Consider the following 22,824-nt stretch of genomic DNA (forward strand, 5'->3'; position numbering starts at 1 on the left):
CTTAAGGTGGCCGAACAGGTTGAAAAGGTGACGGCGAAAGCTAGAAAGGTGCTAGGGTGCATAGGGAGAAAGATAGCCAGTAGGAAAACGGAGGTATTGATGCCCCTGTATAAGACTCTGGTGACACCTCATTTAGAATATTTTGTACAACTCTGATGTCACTTACTGACCCCATGACCAGGAAGTGATTTCAGAAGGGAACCAGGTCAATGTAAACAGCAGGTCCCAGAAGTTGCTCATGGTGGCGAAGATTTAAAGAGGTATGGGGCATGAATGTTGCATAGGGGGGGGGGGCGGAGAGGTGCCGGCATCCCCACCAACATAGTGCCTGGGGTGGTCCACCCCCTCCCCCTCCTCCCGCACTATGGGAGGACTGGACGGACCTTTAGGTCTTTATGTGCCGTCATTTTACTATGTTACCCTTCTTGCCCCCATTTATATAACTGCACCTAGCTGCTCAGCTACATGGTAAGCTGCTTAAGAGGGGGGGGGGGGGGGTGCTGCTGAAAATTCTCGACCCAACCAAGAAGAGAATGATGGGGATATGGTTCAATCAATGATCTGAAACAATGTTTAAACTTAGAATTTTGTTTCTGCAAATTGGCATTTAACGAAATAAGATAAACTTTTCAGCCACAGTGGCAAAATAACACTCAGAATTTAGGAAGTTGATTGGTTGGGCTGAGAACTTTTCAGCCTCCCCTCGTATTGTAAGAACTGGATTAGCATCATATCAATGTTATTTTAATGTTCTAATGCATTCTTATTAGGTGTTTCATTAGTATTTTGCTGACATCATATTATCGACCTCTTTTACAAAAAGCCCCGAAGCCCTTTAAATCTCTATGGGCTTCGGGGCTGTTAGTGCAGCTTTGTAAAAGAGGCCGTATATCTCTGTTACTTGAATTTTCTTTCATGCTGTCTATTATGAAATTACAGTGGAACCTTGGTTTACGAGCATAATTCATTCCAGAAACATGCTCATAAACCAAATTGCTCGTATATCAAAGCGAGTTTCCCCATAGGAAGTAAGGGAAACTCACTTGATTCGTTCCCCCCCCCTGAGGCCACCGGTGCTGCTCCACCTTACCCCCCCACTCCCGAGGCCACCGCCGCTGCTCCCCCCCTCCCCCCCCGAGAACAGGAATCGCCCCAGCCCATGAATGCCTCCCCCCTTCGATTCGGCATCCCCCACCCACCCAAACACAATCCCTTACCCCGATCTGGCACCAGTACCAATGCACAGGACGTGCCCGTGCCCGTGCCCGAAGATCCTGCCTCTTGCCTGGGCTGGGCCTTGAGCATCTGCAAATGCTCAAGGACTTATGGTTCTCACTCTGTCCGAGATTCTCAGAGATCTCCGAGAATCTTGGCAAGAGCGGGAGCCAGAAGGCCTTGAGCATGCGCAGATGCTCAAGGTCCAGCCTAGGCAAGAGGCAGGATCTTCAGGCACCAGCACATCCTATGCCTTGGTGCTGGTGCCAGATCTGGGTAAGGATTGTGTTTGGGCACACGGACAGAGATGCCGGATTGCAGGGGGAGGAGGGGAGCAATGTCGGTTTGCATGGGGGCGATGCTGATTTGCCGGGGGGGGGGGGGGGCTTGCAAATCAAGTCAATGCTCAGTTTGTGAGAATGTTTTGCTTGTTTTGCAAAACACTCGCAAACCCCATTACTTGCAAACCAAGGTATTGTATGACACATCATATATTTGTTATATAGTTGCTGTTAAATGTGTATATTTTTGGTACTGTTTCATAGTAGCTCTGTTATTAGGTTTCAATTAGCTGTTTCCAAATTTACCTCATTGATTGTATTTCATATTTATATGTGGTCATTTTAAACATAGAAACATGATGGCAGATAAAGGCCAAATGGCTCATCTTGTCTGCCCATCCACAGTAACCATTATCTCTTTTTACTATTGTTATTTTGTTAACAAAATTGCAAGTTTATGTAAAATTTTACCTGCTGTACACCGCCTTGGGTGAATCTCTTCATAATAATAATAAAGCAATTACCTTTAAGTGGGAAAGAGAGACTAGAACCAACCCGATTAAAAAATAAAATAGCCACACAACACACGTATTTACAGGTCTAAGGACTAGAATTGTCAGCTTTGTAAATGTGCATTTCTTCTCACTTCTTATGTCAAGTTTCCCTTGTGCTAAGGCGTTCAAATACTTGAAGGGTATTAACGTAGAACAAAATCTTTTCCAGAGAAAGGAAAATGGTAAAACCAGAGGATATAATTTGAGGTTGAGGGGTGGTAGATTTAGGGGCAATGTTAGGAAATTCTACTTTACGGAGAGGGTAGTGGATGCCTGGAATGCACTCCCAAGAGAGGTGGTGGAGAGTAAAACTGTGACTGAGTTCAAAGAAGCGTGGGATGAACACAGAGGATCTAGAATCAGAAAATAATATTAAATATTGAACTAAGGCCAGTTACTGGGCAGACTTGCACGGTCTGTGTCTGTGTATGGCCGTTTGGTGGGGGATGGGCTAGGGAGGGCTTCAGTGGCTGGGAGGGTGTAGATGGGCTGGAGTAGGTTTTAACAGAGATTGCGGCAGTTGGAACCCAAGCACAGTGCCGGGTGGAGCTTTGGATTCTTGCCCAGAAATAGCAAAGTAAAAAATTTAAATTGAATCAGGTTGGGCAGACTGGATGGACCATTCGGGTCTTTATCTGCCATCATCTACTATGTTACTACAACAGAATGGGGGAGGCTGTCTCAGAAGATTCAGAAGAAGCTGCAAATGGGGTCCCTCCTTTCTTTCTCTTTCCCCCACTACAGAGAAGATGTAGTGCAAGTCCTCAGCTAAGAGTTGTTGCTGTAACAACTGAATTAGGTGGAGATTTAAAAAAAATCTGGGAATAATCCTCATATAGTTGTGAATACTCATGGCATTCGGTGCCATGAGTAGAAGCTACTTTCAATTGAACTGGAAGCCCAAAAGAGCGGGTGGAAATTAGCAGCCCAAACAAAATTATATCTATAGATTCATTAGCCACAAATAGGGATAGCATCCATAAATCTAGCCAGCATTTCTCTTTGGAATGGCACATGGCATTGACATGCATTCCTTTGCATTTTCAGGATTTGGGGTTTAGAGGAAAGGTATTCTGATGTGAAAAGTATTTTCTTCTGGCATGGCTGTAGAATAGCACTGGCTTGTCTTGGGGAACAATTAAACTTTCAGATGACTCTTTTTTTTTGGCTTGTGCCAATTGCCTTCTCTGGCAGTAGATATTTTATTCTGCATGTGTCGATTCTATTGTGTTGTTGATTTCCGACCCACTAGTTTTAACAAGGGATTTGGGGGACTGTTTTCTGAATTTCACCCTGGGGTGCATCAATTAATTTGTTACATGCCCAAGCTCCCAACAGAAAGTTGACAACATCTCCGTGAATAACACGGTTTTTGAAGTCCAACGTGTGTTAGTCATTTTGCATAGTGGTGGTTCAACAGTAGAATCAAGCATCGATTAGCACTGGGGCGTGCAGCCATGATGCGCATGGACCAAATATGGAAGTGCAAGAACGCCTCAATCACCATCAAACATAGACTGATCACTGCCATTGTGTTCCCAATTGCAACATATGGCAGATAGAAGAAAAATCAACGCCTTCAAGCTATGGTGCTGGAGAAGACTTCTACGAATCCCATGGACAGCTAAGATCACCAACAACGATGTTCTTGATCATATAAACCTAGAATTGTCCCTGGACGGCAAGATTACCAGACAGAAGCTGACCTATTTTGGATATGTGATGAGGGCGAATTCACTAGAAAAGAGGTGCTACTTGGAATGGTCCATGGTAAAAGGAAGTGGGAGAAACCAAAGGCTGGATACCATCATGAATGATGACATGAGAATGAACATCAAGCAACTGAAAGAAGCCGTGGAAAACCGGGAAGCATGGCAAGGACTGGCCTACAGAGTATCCAAGGGTCAGACACAACTGAATGGATAGTAGTAGTAGAAATATAGAAACATAGAAATAGACGGCAGATAAGGGCCACGGCCCATCTAGTCTGCCCACCTTAATGACCCTCCCCTACCTTTCTCTGTGAAGAGAACCCACGTGACAATCCCATTTTGTCTTAAAATCAGGCACGCTGCTGGCCTCAATCACCTGAAGTGGAAGACCATTCCAGCGATCCACCACTCTCTCGGTGAAAAAGTACTTTCTGGTGTCACCGTGCAGCTTCCCTCCCCTGAGTTTCCATGGATGCCCTCTTGTTGCCGTGGGACCTTTGAAAAAGAAGATATCTTCTTCCACCTCGATACGGCCCGTGAGATATTTGAACGTCTCGATCATGTCTCCCCTCTCTCTGCGTTCCTCGAGAGAGTATAGCTGCAACTTATCCAGCCGTTCCTCGTACGGGAGGTCCTTGAGTCCTGAGACCATCCGGGTGGCCATTCGCTGGACCGACTCCAGTCTCAGCACATCTTTGCGGTAATGAGGCCTCCAGAATTGCACACAGTATTCCAGATGGGGTCTCACCATGGATCTATACAATGGCATAATGACTTCAGGCTTATGATTGACGAAACCCCTACGTATACACCCTATGATTTGTCTAGCCTTAGATGAAGCCTGCTCCACTTGATTGGCAGTCTTCATGTCTTCACTGATGATCACCCCTAAGTCCCGTTCTGCTACAGTCCTTGCTAGGATCTCGCCATTAAGGGTGTAACTTTTGCATGGATTTTGGCTGCCAAGGTGCATGACTTTGCATTTTTTGGCATTGAAACCTAGTTGCCAGATCCTAGACCAGCGCTCCAATAGGAGTAGGTCGTGCTTCATATTGTCGGACATTGAGTTTTTGACCTTTGCACTCCTTTCTACTACATTGCATAGTTTGGCGTCATCTGTGAATAACGTTATTTTACCTCGAAGCCCTTCTGCCAAGTCTCTTATAAAGATATTGAACAGGATCGGGCCCAAGACCGAGCCCTGCGGCACTCCACTGATCACCTCCATCATTTCAGAGGGGGTGCCGTTCACCACCACCCATTGGCGCCTGCCTCCAAGCCAATTCTCAACCCATTTTGTCAAAGTGTCACCCAATCCTATAGAACTCATTTTGCTCAACAGCCTGCGGTGTGGTACGCTATCGAAAGCTTTGCTGAAGTCTAAGTATACGATGTCCAGGGGCTCCCCAACATCCAGCTTCCTCGTCACCCAGTCAAAGTAGTAGTAATGAGATTGCTTTAGAAGCCCCTCAGTGGCTTAACCCCCTCTTTCCATATAGGCTTCCTTTGCCAGGGCAGCAGGCCAGGGCCATGGCAGAATGGAGCCACTAGTGAGCACAGGCCCCTCACTGATTTACCCTCCTATTGCCAGAAGGCTACCTAATAGGGTTGATGGAGGGGAAGAAAGGACCTAGAAAATGACCATGTGGGAAAATATCTGGGTTTGGATAGGTTCCTAGACTTCAAAGAAGGTTTGGATAGGTTCCTAGAGGATAAAGGAATTGAGGGGTACAGATAAGAGTAGCGGTAGGTTATAGGGATAGTCTGGGACCATTGCTCAGGCAATGGGCCTGATGGGTCACCGCGGGAGCGGACCGCTGGGCGAGATGGACCTCTGGTCTGCCTCAGCGGAGGCAACTTCTTATGTTCTTATGATGTTGAGAAAAGTGAGTAGGAGACAGATAACCCAGGATTTAGGGTTTTGAGCTGGGAAGAGGCAGCGGCTTCCACCCCACCCCAGGACAACTAAACAGGTTAATCCCATCCTGGTTTCACCCCATTCCATGCATGGATTTGTAGTTCTGGTTGTCTCAATTTTTTTTAAGAACATCAGAACTACAAGTCTTTGCATGCAGTCTGAAAAGGGAAGATTGTTCTGCCTGCTCGATTTACCTGGGGTGATCTTGGAGGGGATTAGGAGGGACAAGAGCCACGAGTGGATAGGAAGGGGAAATAACCCAAGAGGCCTGGGTGCCCTAGGATGGAGAGAACCCAGCAAGGAGTCATGTAAGATTGTTGAGGAGGGCTACAAGGCCCACACTTACAGCTTTTTGTTTCACAAATCTATCATTTAAAATTGGGTGAAGATGCTGATGCAAAGTATATACTGCCCTTAATGCTGCCTAAAGCTAGCCCTAGCCAGTTCCCAACTGAGTTGCAAATTCAAAGAAACAGGAAGAAAATGTTGGGCCCAAAAAGTAAGACAATAGTCTTAAGAAAAGAAAAGCTTAAACAGTAGACAGAAGGGGGTGTGTGTCATGTTTTCTGTATTTTGTTTTTTGTCTTTGTGAAATAGCTTGTGACTTTCATGTGAGCAGAAGTCCTATCTAAAATCTCTTGTTCCCATAGCATCTCCTCCCCCACCCTCTGCAAAGTCTCTCATCAGCCCTGCCTCCCTCAATAAACATTACATCGCCTCAGAGCTACAGGACTGCTATAAAGGAAGGGGAAAGGGAGGGGTGAGGTAATTGTGTGCCTGGTATCTCGCAAGCGAGATGTCGCCGTTGCGAAAGTGGGGAGAGAAAATCCCACTTCTTCATTTTTGAGTGTGTAAAATGAATCACGAGGACACAGGGCCCCCATCCAAGCCCTTTTAATACCAAAATGCTGCATTATGCAACTTCTGCTTTCCAGGGACAGAGCGGCTTCCCTCGAGGCCTCACTGAGGCCCCTTTGTCCTGGTTCCAGGAGCACCACAGCATAACAGCGGACACCTGCAAACTCAAAGCATGGTGTTCAAATTAACGTTGTCTCTGTGGTTTGGGAATAAAAAATGTTTCTACTTGAAAAGCTGTTTTCTCTGTTTGAAGCAGACCTTGACTTTTTGGCTAAAGGTTTTGGAACTGTAGAGCTGGGGGAGGGGTTTGGAGGGCTAGGGCAGGAGCAATAGGAGAAGAAGGTCTGAGGGCCTGATGCTCAAAGTCTAACACAGGTGTTAGAGATAGTTAGCACTGGAAAAGTTTGCATGTTAATGCACACAGAATATTTAGAGCACAGGCTAGATGGCTGCAACTTATATTTAAATGGATGTTAATGAGTAGTCTAAATAGGTTTGATTCCCACCAGTGGCATAGTGAGGGTGGGAGGCGCCCGGGGTGATGACATTCTCATCTCTGCTTCCCCGATCCTTCCGCGCCCTACTCTCTGCCCCTCCCCGTTCCTTCTGCACGCCCCTCCCCCCGCAACATTCACATCATCCCTTCCCACCCCTGTACCTCTAAATCTTCGCCAGCGCGAACAGCTTCTCTGCCTGCTTCTTGCGCTAGCTTTCCCTCTGACATCACTTTCTGGCCCCATGACCTGGAAGTGATTTCAGAGGAAGCCAGGCCTGTGTGAGCAATAGTCTAGACTAGTTGCTCTTACTGGCAAAGATTTTAAAGAGATATGGAGGGGCGAGTAAGGGAAGGCACGAGCATGATGTGGGGAGGTGGAGATAGTTCCCGCACCCCCACTCCCTTACTATGAGATGGTGCCTGGGGTGGTCTGCCCTCCCCCACTTACTATGCTACTTATTCCCACTGCATATCTTTGTAGCTCGGGGCAAGCCACTTAACCCTCCAATGTCCCAGGTACAAAACATACCTTAGATTGTGAGACCATTAGGAACAGAGAAAGTACCTGCATTTAATGTGTATAGCGCTGCGTACATCTAATAGCTCTTAAAAAAACGATAAATAGTATTCCCTTCCAATGCTCAGAAGCAAATGCTGGTCTTAAAGCTAAAAACTTACCGCCAGCTCAGGGATGGTGCTCAGGGATTCCAGGAGAGGATTTCTTCTGCATTTCTCACATTGAACTGCCGGTTTTGTGTTCTTTTTGAAACAGAAGAAAACCCCTGTACCCTTTAAGCGTTGATAGCGAGAAATAGATGTGAATGAGTCCAAGAAAAACTGAAAGTGAGCGCACACATTGGCGATTGTTCACTTTGCATAAATATGAGGCTTTCAAAAATGAAAGTGCAAAAAATAAAATAAAATAAAGGAGCAGGAAAATGATGCCGATGTGTGCTTGCACTTCCAAGTTTGCATGGGCATGCACACAAGAGCTGCACATACTATGAAATGTTTGTGTGCATATACCAGGCATCTTCCTCCCTGTGCTTTCAGTTTACTAGCATGCATCAAATTTGAATGGCATTTGCTTTGAGCAATGCAGGGCTAGGTTTATGCGGTGTTCTTGTGCTATGAGATTTGCGCTGTTGGCTTTAGCAACAGAGCTTTGAACATCTGGATTAGGGTGTCATAACTATTCTCTTCTCTGCTTCAGATTCATCCCTTCCTCTCTTCTTCCCTGCAGGCTGCCTAGGAGGGATGGGATAGAGTACATCGCCTGCTGCTCTGGAGTCTGAAAAGTGGCAGAACTAGGTTCAACATTGTTCCCCCCAGAAGAAGTTGGGGAGATGCTGGTGCAAGAAATGGTATTCAATGCTGATAAGCCAGAGAAACTAAAACAAATTTCTGTAATGCTTTGATGCTTTGATGTAATACTTTGATATTTGATAAGGTGGTATATCAAATTTTAAATAAACCTGAAACCTGAAGATGTACTGGGGCAATTTTGACAAATTGAACAGTAGCAAATTGCCTGGACCTGATGGTATACATACCAGAGTACTGATAGAATTGAAAAATGAACTTGCAGAGCTATTTTTAGTAATTTGTAATTTATCTTTAAAATCCAGCAAGGTACTTGAAGACTGGAGGGTGGCCAATGTAATGCCAATTTTTAAAAAGGATTCCAGATATGATCCAGGAAATTATAGTTCAGTGAGTGAAGTGCAAAATGGTAAAAAGGATTATAAAGAGCAAAATGACAGAGCATATACATAAGCATGGATTAATGAGTCAAAGCCAAAATGGATTTAGTCAAGGGAAATCTTGCTTCAACAATCTTTGAAGGAGTGAATGAACATGTGGCTAAAAGTGAGCCAGTTGATATTGTGTATTTGGATTTTCAAAAGGCATTTGACAAAGTACCTCATGAAAGACTTCTGAAGAAATTAGAAAGTCGTGGTATAGGAGGTACGTAATGTCCTATTATGGATCAAGAACTGGTTGAAAAATAGAAAACAGAGAGTAGGTTTAAATGGTCAATATTCTGGATGGAGATAGATAAACAATGGAGTTCCCCAGGGGTCTGTGCTGGGACTGATGCTTTTTAACATATTTATCAGTGATCTAGAGATCGGAATAAATAGTAAGATAATTATATGGCACAAAGTTGTTAAATCGCAAGAGGATTGTGAAAATTTGCCAGAGGACCTTGTGAGATTGGGGATCAGGGCATCAAAATGGCAGATGACATTTAATGTGAGCAAGTGCAAAGTGATACATGTGGGAAAGAGGAACCTGAATTATAGCTACATGATGCAAGGTTCCACGTTAGGAGCCATCACAAGTTTCAAGTTTATTAAAAGTTTGTTGTACACGCAATGTCAAGTACTTCAATGCGTATGACCCAGGAAAAGAATCTAGGTGTCATTGTTGAGGATACGTTGACACCCTCAGCTTGGTGTACAGTGACGGCTAAGAAAGCAAATAGAATGTTAGGAATTATCAGGAAAGGAAAGGAATGGAAAACAAAGATAAAAATTATAATTATAATTTTTGGTGGAACTCCTTATGTCATATTTATAAAATGGAGAGACTTATTGCAATACAACAGGGTTGTTTCAGGAAATTTCAAGATATTTGGGAGCCATTAACAAAGTATTGTAATGATTAGAAAAATCTTGTTTCCCTTAAATTTACAAGTTCAATTATGGGGTGAGAGGGAGGGTATTTTTATTGTTACATGTTGTATAAGTATTGATTATATGATAGATAAGGGTGGGGACGGGGGAGATAAGAGAATATTATATGTATCATTGTTGATTATTAAGTGATATATTTATGGTTATTTGTATGGATATGTTATCACACTTATTATAAGTTTAAAAATGAATAAAGATTTAAAAAAAAAAAATGTCTTAATGTCTTCATAGTGCTCTATGGTGCAGCTGCACCTTTAATACTGTGTGCAATTCTGGTCACTGCATCTAAAAAAAAAATTGCGGAATTAGAAAAGGTATAGAGAAAGGTGATGAAAATGATAAAAGGGATGGGACAACTTCCCACAGAGGGTGGAATGCGCTTCCGGAGGGTATAATAGGTCAGACTACATTATGGGGTTTCAAAGAGGGACTAGATAAATTCCTGAAGGATAAGGGGGTTGAAGGTTACAGATAAAGGAAAAAGAAAGAGCATAGATAAAATATGACTTTGTAAACCGCTTAGATTATAACCCTGGTTTTATATTTGTGGTATATTACCTAAATTGAACTTAAAATCCACGCATGCGCAAATGTCCTCCAGACGCAGCCTCGAAGAGACAAGGTTTATGTAGGGTTGGGGGAAGGAACATGGCGGGGCTGTGGGTGGAACGGGGCGGTGCCTAGCCTGGGCCAATCAGGCCTTAGGATTAGTGGGTTTGGGCGGACCCACTATGCCTAAGGCCTGATTGGTCCAGGCTTTTAGAGCCTGGGCCAATCAGGCCTTAGATTTAGCGGGGAAGGGGCGGGCCCTTCTCATTTCCACGAGGCGGGCCTGTCGGCTGGACGGCAGCAAGACCCGTCCAGCCGACCAACATTTAAAGGTTAGTTGGGGGGGGTCATTAGCATGGGGGTGCGGAGGGGGTCCAGCTTTCTGGCAGGAGGAGTTGGGCATCCTCCTGCCGGCGATTATGAGTTTGGGGGGGAGGGGGGTCCGGGGTTCCAGCAGGAGGAGTTGGGCATCCTCCTGCCGGCGATTACGAGTTTTGGGGGAGGGGGGATCCGGGGTTCCGGCAGGAGGAGTTGGGCATCCTCCTGCCGGCGATTGGACAGGCGGCCGCTATACATATCCCTTCCCGCGATAAGTGTAGCGGCCGTTTCTAATCTAACCCGATTCTCTAACTGGCATCTGTAACATGGACGCCGGTTACAGAATCGGGGTTTAGTGTAGGCCCGATTCTGTATAGGACACCTCTCCCAGGCATCCTATACAGAATCAGGGCCTGAAAGTAGAAGCAGGGAAAATGTCCATTATCAAAAAAAAAACGTCCAAAAGGAGGTTATTTTGATAATGGCCTGCCTCTACGTTCAGTTGTTTAAACGCCCAGACCACCACTACGTCTACACTAACACCATATAATCAACCTAAAAAAAGCCTAACTCCCAAAGCAAGAGCTTTTAGGCAAAGGAGGAGCCAGTCCTTTGCTTAAAAGCTGGATTCTGTAACCGGTGTCTGTCAAAAACAACACCGGTTACAGAATTCCCCCCTCCCCTACAACGATCCGGGCAGGAGGGAGCCCAAGCCCTCCTGCCCCGCGGCACCCCCGAACCCCCCGACACGATTGGGGCAGGAGGGAGTCCAAGCCCTCCTGCCCTGCTGAAACCCCCTTCCCCCCACCCCCCACTAAAATACGGGCAGGAGGGATCCCAGGCCCTCCTGCCCTCGACGCAACCCCGCCACAACCACCCCCCCCCGAACCCCCGAACGGCCCCCCCCTTCCCGTACCTGAAAATTGTTGGTCAGACGGACAGGTGCCAAGCCCGTCCGTACAACATGCCAGCCATCCCCGGAATGGCTGGCCTTAAGACCTGATTGGCCCAGGTGGCTCAAACCCCGCCCACAAGGGTAAGGGGGTTCGGGAGTGCCGCGGGGCAGGAGGGCTTGGGCTCCCTCCTGCCCTGATCGTGTCAGGGGGTTCAGGGGTGCTGCGGGGTAGGAGGGCTTGGGCTCCCTCTTGCCCTGATGTCAGCGGGGGGTTACGGCTCGCCAGGGCAAGAGGGCTTGGGCTCCCTCCTGCCCGGATCATTGTCGGGGGAGGGGTGATGCATCGCAGCGGGAGAGATTGGCCATCTCCCCTGCCGTAATGCGATCACTCCTGTACCCGAACTGCCACAACCCGCGGCAGGAGAGATTGGGCATCTCTCCTGCTGCGGGTCACGGCAGTTCGGGTAGAGGGGTGATCCATCGCAGCAAGGGAGATGAGCCATCTCTCCTGCCGCGATGGTAGCGGTGGGGGGGTGGGTAGGTTGCCGGGCCGCAGAGCTGATCACGCCAGCCGCAATCAGCTCAGCGGTCCCTTTTTTGGCACTTATACCTGTTTTGACTTGGTCTAAGTCAAAACGTGTAAGTGCCGACTAGGCAACCTGTCAAAAGTTTCGGTTATACCTGCTGTACTCCTAGGTGTAGGTTGGCCCACCTCCCGCCCACCCTTTCCCCTCCTCTAAAATCACCTCTTTTCGCTCTATGCGTTTAGAGGCAGGGGAAAGGCCTAAGCTGGTTTTAGATATGTCTAAAACCAGCTTTGATTATGGGTACTTGGACGATCAGGCTTTTTGATTGTCCAAGTACCCATTTAGACCACTTTTTAGACGTTTTTGTTTTTTTATTATGAGACCCATAGCGCATGGTGTAGCACATGGTAATTTCCTGCATGCGCTAAAAACGCTAGCGCACCTTAGTAAAAGGAGCCCTAAAATGTACAAGAAACATAGAAACATAGAAAATGACGGCAGATAAGGGCCGCGGCCCATCTAGTCTGCCCACCCCAATGACCTTCCCCTATCTAACTCAGCGTAGAGATCCCACATGACGATCCCATTTCTTCTTAAAATCAGGCACGCTGCTTGCTTCGATCACCTGAAGTGGAAGTTTATTCCAGCGATCAACTACTCTTTCGGTGAAAAAGTATTTCCTGGTGTCGCCGTGCAATTTACCGCCCCTGATTCTCCATGGATGTCCTCTTGTCGCCATCGGACCTTTGAAAAAGAAGATATCCTCTTCTACCTCGATACGGCCCGTGAGGTATTTGAACGTCTCGATCATGTCTCCCCTCTTTCTGCGTTCCTCGAGTGAGTATAGACTGAATTGTGGCAAAATACAAAGTGAACTCTGACATGCTACGTTGTGAAAATCCATATCGTAATCAAATACCAAATTAGATACAAAAAACAAAGCCTAAATGTGTAAAACCAAGGACCAAGTTTTGACTTAATACAGACTGGGATAGGGAAGCCACACATTTGATATTACATAAAATTAATCCAAATGTGTGATATGAAAATCCTTAAAACCAATAATCTGTGATCTGAAATGAACAAAGGTACAAAGTTTAACAAGAAATTACAAAATGGGAAAGGCACCACAGAAAGGCAGTATATCAGGAATTTAATAAACATTTTAACATCCACAAAAAATCTTCCGAAAAAAACACCTATCTTGAGAATTTAAATTAATCTAAAGTATGTATTTTTCAATCTAGGCATATTTTGCCATGTTTTAAAATTCTGGATCTTTTCATCTGAAAGCAGAGCATAATATTGCATTGTCTCTTTGAAGTCAGCACCTAGCAAGGATGACATTTCAAGGTCAAAAACTAGACACTGGAGGGATTTAAGAAGTAAAATAGAGCAGAAACTGTCTAGGAGAAATACAGGATATCCTGGGGGGGGATCAGCAGAGCATAGTGCATCCAGTTTAAATAAGGACAGTATGTAAAAAGTTTATGAAGTTTCAGGTCCCTCCTTTGTCTTTGTTTTGAGGATAGAAACTCATGCTCAGTTTCTGTTTGGTTCCAACTAGATTTAGCAAGGAGGTTTTCTAGAGGACAGTTCAGTTATCTAGCACAGTTTGGAATACAAAGATTGTGTCTGAATTCAAGAAAATGTGGGCTAGGCACGTGGGAGAGAATGACACAGTGACAAAATTCATCACCGTCCCCGTCCCCGCGGATAACCGCGGTAAACCATCTTCATGTCATTCTTTAAGGAGAGAGGGAAGAATCAGAGTATGAATGGCCACAACCACTGACTCTCAAGTTTTGCTTTGAAGAATGCTGGTGTGGAAGGACTGAGGCTGAAATAGACACTAGAAAATGACATGGGATTATTTCCCGCGGTTATCCGCGGGGACGGGAACGGTGATGAATTTTGTCACCGTGTCATTCTCTACGTGGGATCTCTTAGAGAGAGAGGAAGAGATAATGGTTACTTCAAATAGGCAGACTGGATGGACCATTTGGTCTTTATCTGCCATTATGTTTCGTGTGTAAAAGTGTAAAAGGCATTTGCCATTTTCTGAAAAGATTGCTGGTCTGGACTAACTGTAATAATGCCTGTACCAAAGTATGGTTAAATGTGCCAAGAAAGTGATTCCATGAAAGAAAAGAGTTTTTGTTTGGTGGCCATAAGAAAGTATTGGAGCAGAGCCTGGAACAGAAGCTGTTTCGCATTACAATCCGGTTTTGTGTTGCCAATTTTGAAACTGTTGAAAAGCAAAGATTTGCCCAAATAAAAACACTTGTTGAGAGAGTACTTGTGCCATTAAAACTTCTAAATGTTACGGTATTATACTCTCTGTCACCTCCAGACATCCGCTCGGTTTGGCATATGAGCTGGGCAAAACAACTCAGCCTCACGCCCGGTCACAGTATTCATCAAGTGGTTTAAGGTGAAACGCCTTGGTATTTGACTCAAACTTTGAGGAAATACGTACCAAGCCAATGTTTGCGATCTCAGTTGGTTATGAGACTATCTATTGCAGTGATCATCACTCATTTTTAAGTGGGGGTCACTTTGGATCCAAATAAGCTGAAGGAGAGCCACCAAATATCTTCCAATGTGAGGCCACATGACTGCTGACAAGTGTGTGTCAATGACATCCGCCCCACCAGCCCGCCTTCAAAACCTTTTGCTGGGTGTATTGTCAAGGTGGTAGGCATTTCCAGATGCATTCCCTTCACCTATTGAGAAATGCCTTGTCCATCAAGCAAGTGGCTCTTCCTTCATCCAATTCCCCCTTTCTGTCATGAACTTAAATAGAGAGGCAAGGAATGGCAAAAGAAAAAGCCAGAATATTGCCGAGGGCCACCCCAGAGGTCTCCAGGGGCCGCCATTGGCTCCTGGGTTTTGCATTGAAGAGCACTGGTCTACTGAATTAGCGAGTGAGGTGCACTATGTGAAACACTGCTGTAGACCAAGTTATCGCAAACCATGTGCCACGGCGAGATTCCGGGTGTGCCACGAGACACTGGCGAGGAGGAGAGGTGCCAGCGCTGGCTGACTGCTTGCAGGACGTTCCTCTCACGCCGAGAGGCACTATCTGTAGGCAATCAGCCAGGGCTGGCACCTCTCCTCCTCCAACCCCCCCCCCCCCCCCCCCTGACCCTGCTTAGTGATAGCAGGCACAGGGCCCTGTCTGGAGGGCATTGATGTCCGTGCATTTCTGGATGTCCTCTAGCTGCAGCCCCAAGTTTACACTTCTCCCTCTGTATTTGTGGTGGATGCGGGCAGAACATAGCCGCGAATATGGAAAAACTGCAAATAACTTTTCAACTGTTATTCGTGGTTTTTGAAAACGGCCACTATTATTAATATTGAAATTTGCAATTTTGGTGGAATAACAATATTTATTGAACAACAATACAGTGGTGTACAGCTTTTAGGGCTTTTAGCAGGCAAACAGCGATTCCCAGTGATTTTCTGGGTAATAGCGGTTTTCTCCATGCATGCTGGGAAGCAGCCTTTCTCTCTATGGATGATGTGAAGCAGCGTTTTTCTCTGTCAACGCTGGGAAACAGCAATTTTCAGGGTGAAAGATTTGAAGCATCGATTTTGTTGGAGAAAGCATGGAAGCAGCGATTTTCAGAGTGAATGTTGGTAAACGTTAAACTTTTTTAGGAACAGTATAAGAAAAGGAACTTTAATCATGATGTAATATTGGGGGGGCGGAGTCAGCATGTAAAAAAATCGCAAATAAGTGAAACCGCGAATGCAGAAACCACAAATACGGAGGGAGAAGTGTAGTGTGCCACAGCTTCAAAACATTTGCGGACACTGGTCTACAGCTGAAGAATGCTTTGCCAGTGTCTTTAATATAATGTAATAATGTGAGAACATTTAAAACACTGTTTGTTAAAGCTTTCCACTAGAATAGATTGCTCTTAAAGCAGGTTTTTTGAGCTGTAAGTATATTATCTGCTTAAAAGGATGTTTTGAGTAGTCCTTTCAGTTAACAAATTTTCTGGAAAGTTCTCTTGAAGTAATAACTGAAAGGCTACTCTTATTGTATCATTTGCCTTAGAGTTTGACAGGGATTTGATTTTTAAAACATATTTCCAACTTATGAATGAAACTTTTTGGGGCTTAATAATTCGTATATTTCCTGATATATCTTGAGAGACGCAGAAGAGAAGAAAAGACTTTTTGGTTTATATACCTAGAGTAATTGCTCTGGGTGCTTCCTTTGTGTTTGAATTTCCTGCTAAGTGCTGTATCTCATTAGAAGGAAAATCCTTTCTATTTTTTGAACCCAAACAGTTGTTGCAATTTGTTGTGGCCAAGGAAGGGGTGGGGGGAGTAACCATAGGACCAATGGTGACTCCTATAGTCTACTCTAGAGAACCAGAAGCCCAAAGTGGTCTCTCTTACTTCTATTGTGTCCAGATAAATGAGTTTTGTAATTTCCTTTTGTTTTTTATTTGCTTAGTTCTTGGATCATTGTGGACGAAATAATGAATATTATGTTTTTCTTGTATTTTGATTCCAATCCATATTCAAGTTAAAATGCTTATTTAAAATGTAAAATCTGAATAAAAATGAAATTATAAAATATATATTTTTTTTTAAAAGGATGTTTTTGACAGCTAACATGGTTGGCCTGTAATGCTTGTATTGCTATACAGTATATTTGATGATGTCTTGATATATTTGGGATTTTGTAATCTGCTTAGTTTTAAACAGAACAGAAGTTTTAAAAATAAATGCATTTATAAAGAAGTTTATCAGTTAAATAAGACTGCAGAAAAGAGAGTCACTTATGTGGTTAAGTGCTGTATATTGCACTTAACTTCATAAGAGAGTTGGCTGCATAAACCTGGATATTCAGCGCCAGTTCCCAGACATGGCCCAGCATTGACTATCCGGGAATAATGACAATGACAGCTACTAAAAACCTGCTTACTGCCGCCAGCTGAATATCGACCCTAATATTGGTTTATTAAAAGTCAACAGAAATTCAGGCTGCAACAGTGAAGGCAGCTGTCTTTGCAGTGGAAGACGCCTGCTTTGTGATCTCAGCAAACATTTGGTTCCCTGATTGAAGCACAAAGATGGCGGGTTCTGCGAGGCCTACTGACACGTCATCAGCTGGTGTTCAGCAGCCTCTTAGCCCTGGGAAGTGAGCTGAGCAAGTCTCCTTGCTTTGCTGCAAAGTTCTTGAGTGCTCTTCTTTGCCAATACTCTTTGCTCTTTTTTGAAAGTGAAAGTACAACATGTACTTTCACTTTGCAGAGCGACAAAGAGCAAAGTGTGGGCTTTTTCGGGAAGTACGTTTTCAAACCAAAACAATGTGCATAGTTTTGAAAAGGCGAAATGCTCTGTTGCAATTCTGGGCTGGGGAACTTCTTGACTCAGGGCAGGTAAGAATGTACAATATGGGAAATGATGTGCATGCGTTATAGGCCCACAGCAAAGGCCGTTTTCAGATAGCTCAGGATTGCCCTCAGAATTATTACCATTTAAAGGGGGAGCTATCAAGCTGTGTTAGGGCTTTAAGTTGCCTTATTTACCCCTTAACAAAACTTAAAGGTCTCTAACACAACTTGCCACGCCCTACCATGGTGATATTTAGGTCACCGTTTGTTATGTAGTAATGAGATGAGCTGCTTTACATGTATTTGCATATTTTGCATTCTATTTAAATACTATACTGTGGCTTGCGGAGTGCCTCTGAATGCACACTGTAAGCTGCAGTATAACCTGTAAAATAATTAATCATAGCTTTTAGCTGGGGTTATTTTACTGCACAAGAGCACTGTGTCTCAAAGCCCTGGCTTGATGCTCTTGGCCACTGCTTACAGGGCCATTCAACTGGCAACTCCAACCCGATCCTTAAGCCTCTTACCTCCCAATCTTCACCTGATTCTCAATCCCACTCCACTGACCTTCATGCAACCCCCTTGATCCTCAACCCTCCCATTTTCTGACCCTTCACTCCAGAGTAGAGAATGACACAGTGGCAGTTACCCACGGGTAGCCGCAGGTAACCCACCGAAACGGTGGGGGGGGGGGAGGAAGTGCTCACTGCGGGCACAGGGACAAGGCCATCCACCACCCCGTGGAGCGGTGAATGGCCTTGTCCCCGCAGTTAAGGGAGGGAAGGCGCGCGGTCACCTCCCTACCTCCAGCCAAATCTATCTCCCTCCGCGGTGCTTTAGAAAAAATAACTGAAGCTGGCGAAGCCTGCCTGTGCCGCCCAGCAGTCGCGTGTGTGTGGGCGGAAGCTTCTCCTCTGACGCAACTTCCGGTTCCATCAGAGAAGAAGCTTCTGCCCACACACACGCGACTGCAGGTGGCACAGGCAGGCTTCGCCGGCTTCAGTTTCTTTTCTAAAGCGCCACAAAGGTAAGAGGGAGGGAGATTTGGCTGGAGGGAGGGAGGGAGGGAAGGGGCCGTGTGCGATTGGTGACCGTGCGCTTTCCCTCCCTTAAGTTTCTTTACGCTGTGAAGGTAAGGGGGAGGGAGGGAGATTCTCGGGCTACTGAAGGGTGGTGAGGGAAGGGGTGGATGCTGCGGAGACAGCGATGGGGCGGTGAAGGGGACGGTGGTTTGGTGACGGGGACAGATTTTTTTCCCCGTGTCATTCTCTACTCCAGAGGTCCCTCCACCTCTAAGAGGCCTACACCCTGAACTTGATGGCAAGGCTGGCATTTGGTGGTGGTGGAAGGGGCACAAACAGGGCAACTGCCTTGGGCCTCACAGCTCCAGGGGGCACCCATGGGCCAGGATATCCTTCCGTTCTACCCTCCCCATTCCGAAGCCTCCTCACCTTTTTAAAATGCAATTCTCTAGTGCTGCTCGCAGCTTCCTCAGCACTGTTCTAACCAGTAGTGCTGCCTGATTCAGGAAAAAAAATTTTGATTCAATTCGATTCAGCCTATTGAATTGTTTTTTTGATTCGATTCGATTTTCCTGCCCAATTGGGTGTTTTGTTCAAACATCCTGGTGGGTTTATTTTATAGCCTCTTCACCCCCTTTGCCTTCTCCTAACCACACTGGCGCTGTGGTGTAAACAAAATAAACAAACAAAAAAGACTTTTACTCTCTCTGTTAAATCCTAGCTCACCATCCCTTGTGTCCAACTTCACTCCCTTTCTGTTCCTTCCCTCCCTAAATCCCATTTTCTATCATCTCTCTCCCTCGCCTCTATTTTTAGACCCATTATTTCTTCCCCCCCCAAAGTCCGGCATATGCACCTCTCTTTTAACCCCCCCTTCCCTCCCTCCCTCCGTGTACTTCTACACCAGGGCCCCCCTTCCCTGAAGGTCTGTCCCCCCGAAGGCCTGTCCCCCCCTTGAAAGTCTGCCCCCCCCTTGAAGGCTTGTCCCCCCTGAAGGCCTATGCCACCATCCCTGGCCTGTCTCCCCTTTGAAGGCCTATCTCCCCCTTAAAGGCCTGTCGCCCCTTAAAAGCCTGTCCCCCCTTGAAGGCTTGTCCCCCCCCTTAAAAGCTTGTCCTCCCCTGAAGGACTGCCTGTCCCCCCTGAAGGCCCATGCTACCATCCCTGGCCTATCCCCCCTTTGAAGGTCTGTCCCCCCTTAAAGGCCTGTCCCCCCCCTTGAAGGTCTGCACCCCCCCTTGAAGGCCTGCACCCCCCCGAAGGCCTGTCCCACCCCGAAGGACTGCGCAACCCCCCCCCCCCCGGGAAGGCCTCCTTGTTCCCCCTGGCCTCTCCGCACCGTTTACCTTATAGGTGAAGCCTGCAGAGCAGATCGCGGTACTAACGTCTTTGCAAACAGCTTTGAGCTGTTTCCTCTGCTGCGGTCCTGCCCCTCCTCTGATGTCAGAGGCAGGATCGCAGTGGAGGAAACAGCCTTGAAGCAGTTTGCAAAGACACTAGTACTGCGATCTGCTCTGCAGGCTTCACCTAGAAGATAAACGGTGCGGGGAGGCCAGGGGAGAAGCGGGAGGCCAGGGGGGGAACCGGATGCTGGGGGGGGAAGCCAACAGCAGCACTTCACGACTGACCCTCCCTCCTCGCCCTCTAAAGCAGGTGCGGCAGCGGTGAGCCAGCAAGAGCAGCGCTGCCGCTCCTGCTTTAGGGGGTTAGGGGGGAGGGTCCGAATCGGGAAGCTGATTTTTGGGTGTTTTAAATCGATTCGAATCGATTCACCTGAAGTGAATCGGTGAACTGATTCGAATCATGAATCAGGCAGCACTACTAACCAGTCAGTAAAGATGAGGCAAACCAGCTTCCAAGACATTTATTGCCAGTTGGATTAATATGGCAATTTCACCGACATACGTTGCCTATGGCATGGATGTATGGAGAGTTTTACTCCACTATTTGAAACAGACCACTGACTGTTGTCTTTCTGACCATCTTTATGTTCTAACCAGTCAGTAAAGATGAGGCAAACCAGCTTCCAAGACATCTATTGCCATTTGGATTCATATGGCAATTTCATCGACATACATCGCCTGTGGCAAACAGCCACTTATTTCTCTCAAAGCTCATTTGACTAGAAGTATGATGGCTTCCCAGGCGTAGACCATGGCATTGCCAACTAAAGAAATCTGTAGAGCAGCTACTTGGTCTACTCTCCATACTTTTACAAGATTCTAGCCACTTGGGAGGATGCCGCTTTTGGATCCTCGGGTTTTGTGGGCAGGCTCATCTGTCCCACCCTAGGCATCTGCCACTGCTTTGGTACATCACCTACAGTACAGACTCCTATGTCCTTGCTACAGAATGGAAGATTAGATTCATTCCTGGATAATCTTTTTTCTGTTAAAGGACATAGGAGTCTGTACGGCCCACTCTGTCAATTTTCAATGTGCCTGTTTCCTACCTCAAATATATGATCCAGAGCTGGAGTTTTTATCCTGTCAGTTGGAAGAACATGTAATCATTTATGGTTAATAAAGCAATACATTGTTGCGTTCCTGAGCTCCATGTGTGTTTGTGTTTGTGTTGCACACAGCAGAGTGGTTCCCTGGTGCACCTATGTTATTAGTTCATGCTAATTATTGTTCTTTCTATGAGTTACAGAGCAGAATAGAAATGTACTGTTTTTTTTCAGGGAAGTTCCCCATGTCTTTCATTCTGCTTTCTTCTGTTAAGGTAGATATCGGTTGCTTTGGTACAAACTGAAGAGGGCACTATACTCCACTGGTGACGGAGGAGTTGCTGAAAGATGTGATTGACATCCTTCTGTAAGCAGCTCACAACCAGAGGTAGTTCACCTAGAGCAGGGCTGCCCAAGTCCGGTCCTCGAGATCTACTGGCAGGCCAGGTTTTCAGGATATCCATAATGAATATGCATGAGAGAGATTTGCTTGCACTGCCTTCTTGGTATGCAAATCTCTCTCATTCATGCTCATTGTGGATATCCTGAAAACCTGGCCTGCCAGTAGATCTCAAGGACTGGACTTGGGCAGCCCTCATCTAGAGTATACAGACTACTATGTCCTTTAACAGAAAGATTATCCAGGTAAGAACCTAATCTTCCATTATCATTTGATGACGTTCCTTAAAGTGGGCTGATGCTCAGTACTCCAGAGCTATAGCGAAAAGCGCCTGGGAATAGTGCTGAAAAATAGCTCCCTGATATTCCACACTAAATGCATGCAAATAATATGCTTGCTGTGAGACAGAGAGTAAGAGGGAGGAATGTGCCCGGTGTATGCGCACATTTTCATGGTAAGCGCGACTCTTCTATGCATATAGCAGGCTAACCCAAAAGTGAATCATACATTGGTGCTGTTCCTCTGCATCTTTAAATAGTGTATAAGCTTTTCAGTGAAGGTTTATATTAAGCACAGAAAACAGGTGCCAATGTGTGCTTTCATTTTCAGCTTTGCTCAGACTTGCACACATGTTTTATCCCAGGACAAGCAGGCATGATATTCTCACATGTGGGTGACGTCATCTACGGAGCCCCGATGCGGAAGCATTTTCAAGCAAACTTGATTGAAGATTTAAGTTTGCTCTGCTGCTCCACGCATGCGTGCCTTCCTGCTCCACTAGGGGGCGCATCCCCTCGTGGTCTCCAGTTCAAAATTTTCCGCTGAGCCTAGAAGTTGTGTTTTTCAGGCTCTGCCCCAACTGCCTTCTAGCACTGCAATTTTTTCTTGTTTTTTTCTCGATTAAGTCGCTGTGCGCGAATTCTTTACTTTTCAACTTGATTCCTGCTCGTTTTTGACGACCCGGAGGCTTCCGGGTCCCCGTGGCCGCGTGGCTACTCGAGCCGCGGCTACTTTCGATTCTATGTCCCGGCCTTTGACCGGCTTTAAAAAGTGCACCCGGTGTGAGCGGCTCCTTTCCATCACAGACCCGCATCGCGGGTGCATCCTCTGCCTGGGGGCGGCTCATCCAACCGACTCCTGCCCCCAGTGCGCTACTTTCCAGAACCGGGCCCTCCGTCGAAGAAAAGCCCGCATGGCGGACCTTTTCGCCCCGGACCAACCCTCTACCTCGGCCTCGAGGTCGGCCCCGGCCTCGGCCCCGGCCTTGACCTCGGCCCTGAACACCTCGGCATCGCAGCAGAAAGCTTCGGCCCCGGGTAAGTCCCCTCTTCCTCCTTCAGGTTCCGTAACATCGAAGAAGCCAGCCTCGGGGACACCGTCGACGCATGGCGGAAGCCCCATGCTTACAGCCCCGGCTAAGCCCTCCAAGCCTTCGGGCCGTGCCTCCACCACACGGGAATACTCTGATACGAGGTCGCCCCCGGTGGAGTGCACCGAGGCAGTGGACATGCCTTCGATGCTGTCCGTGCCCGTCTTCCAGGACCTACTCCGAGCGATGATCTCGTCGGAGC

General features: G+C 46.4%; 1 long non-coding RNA gene across 1 annotated transcript in view; it reads left to right on the plus strand.

Annotated features, from left to right (window-relative positions):
• Nucleotides 1–17,297: 17,297 nt before the first annotated feature.
• LOC117365574 overlaps nt 17,298–22,824 on the plus strand; it is a 63,785-nt gene continuing 58,258 nt past the window's right edge. Inside the window, exon 1 of the long non-coding RNA XR_004540423.1 lies at nt 17,298–17,424. This is a non-coding gene — a long non-coding RNA (uncharacterized LOC117365574). The remainder of the gene's footprint in view (nt 17,425–22,824) is intronic.

The sequence above is a fragment of the Geotrypetes seraphini genome, chromosome 8, assembly GCF_902459505.1.
Source record: "Geotrypetes seraphini chromosome 8, aGeoSer1.1, whole genome shotgun sequence".
Classification (NCBI taxonomy): Eukaryota; Metazoa; Chordata; class Amphibia; order Gymnophiona; family Dermophiidae; genus Geotrypetes; species Geotrypetes seraphini.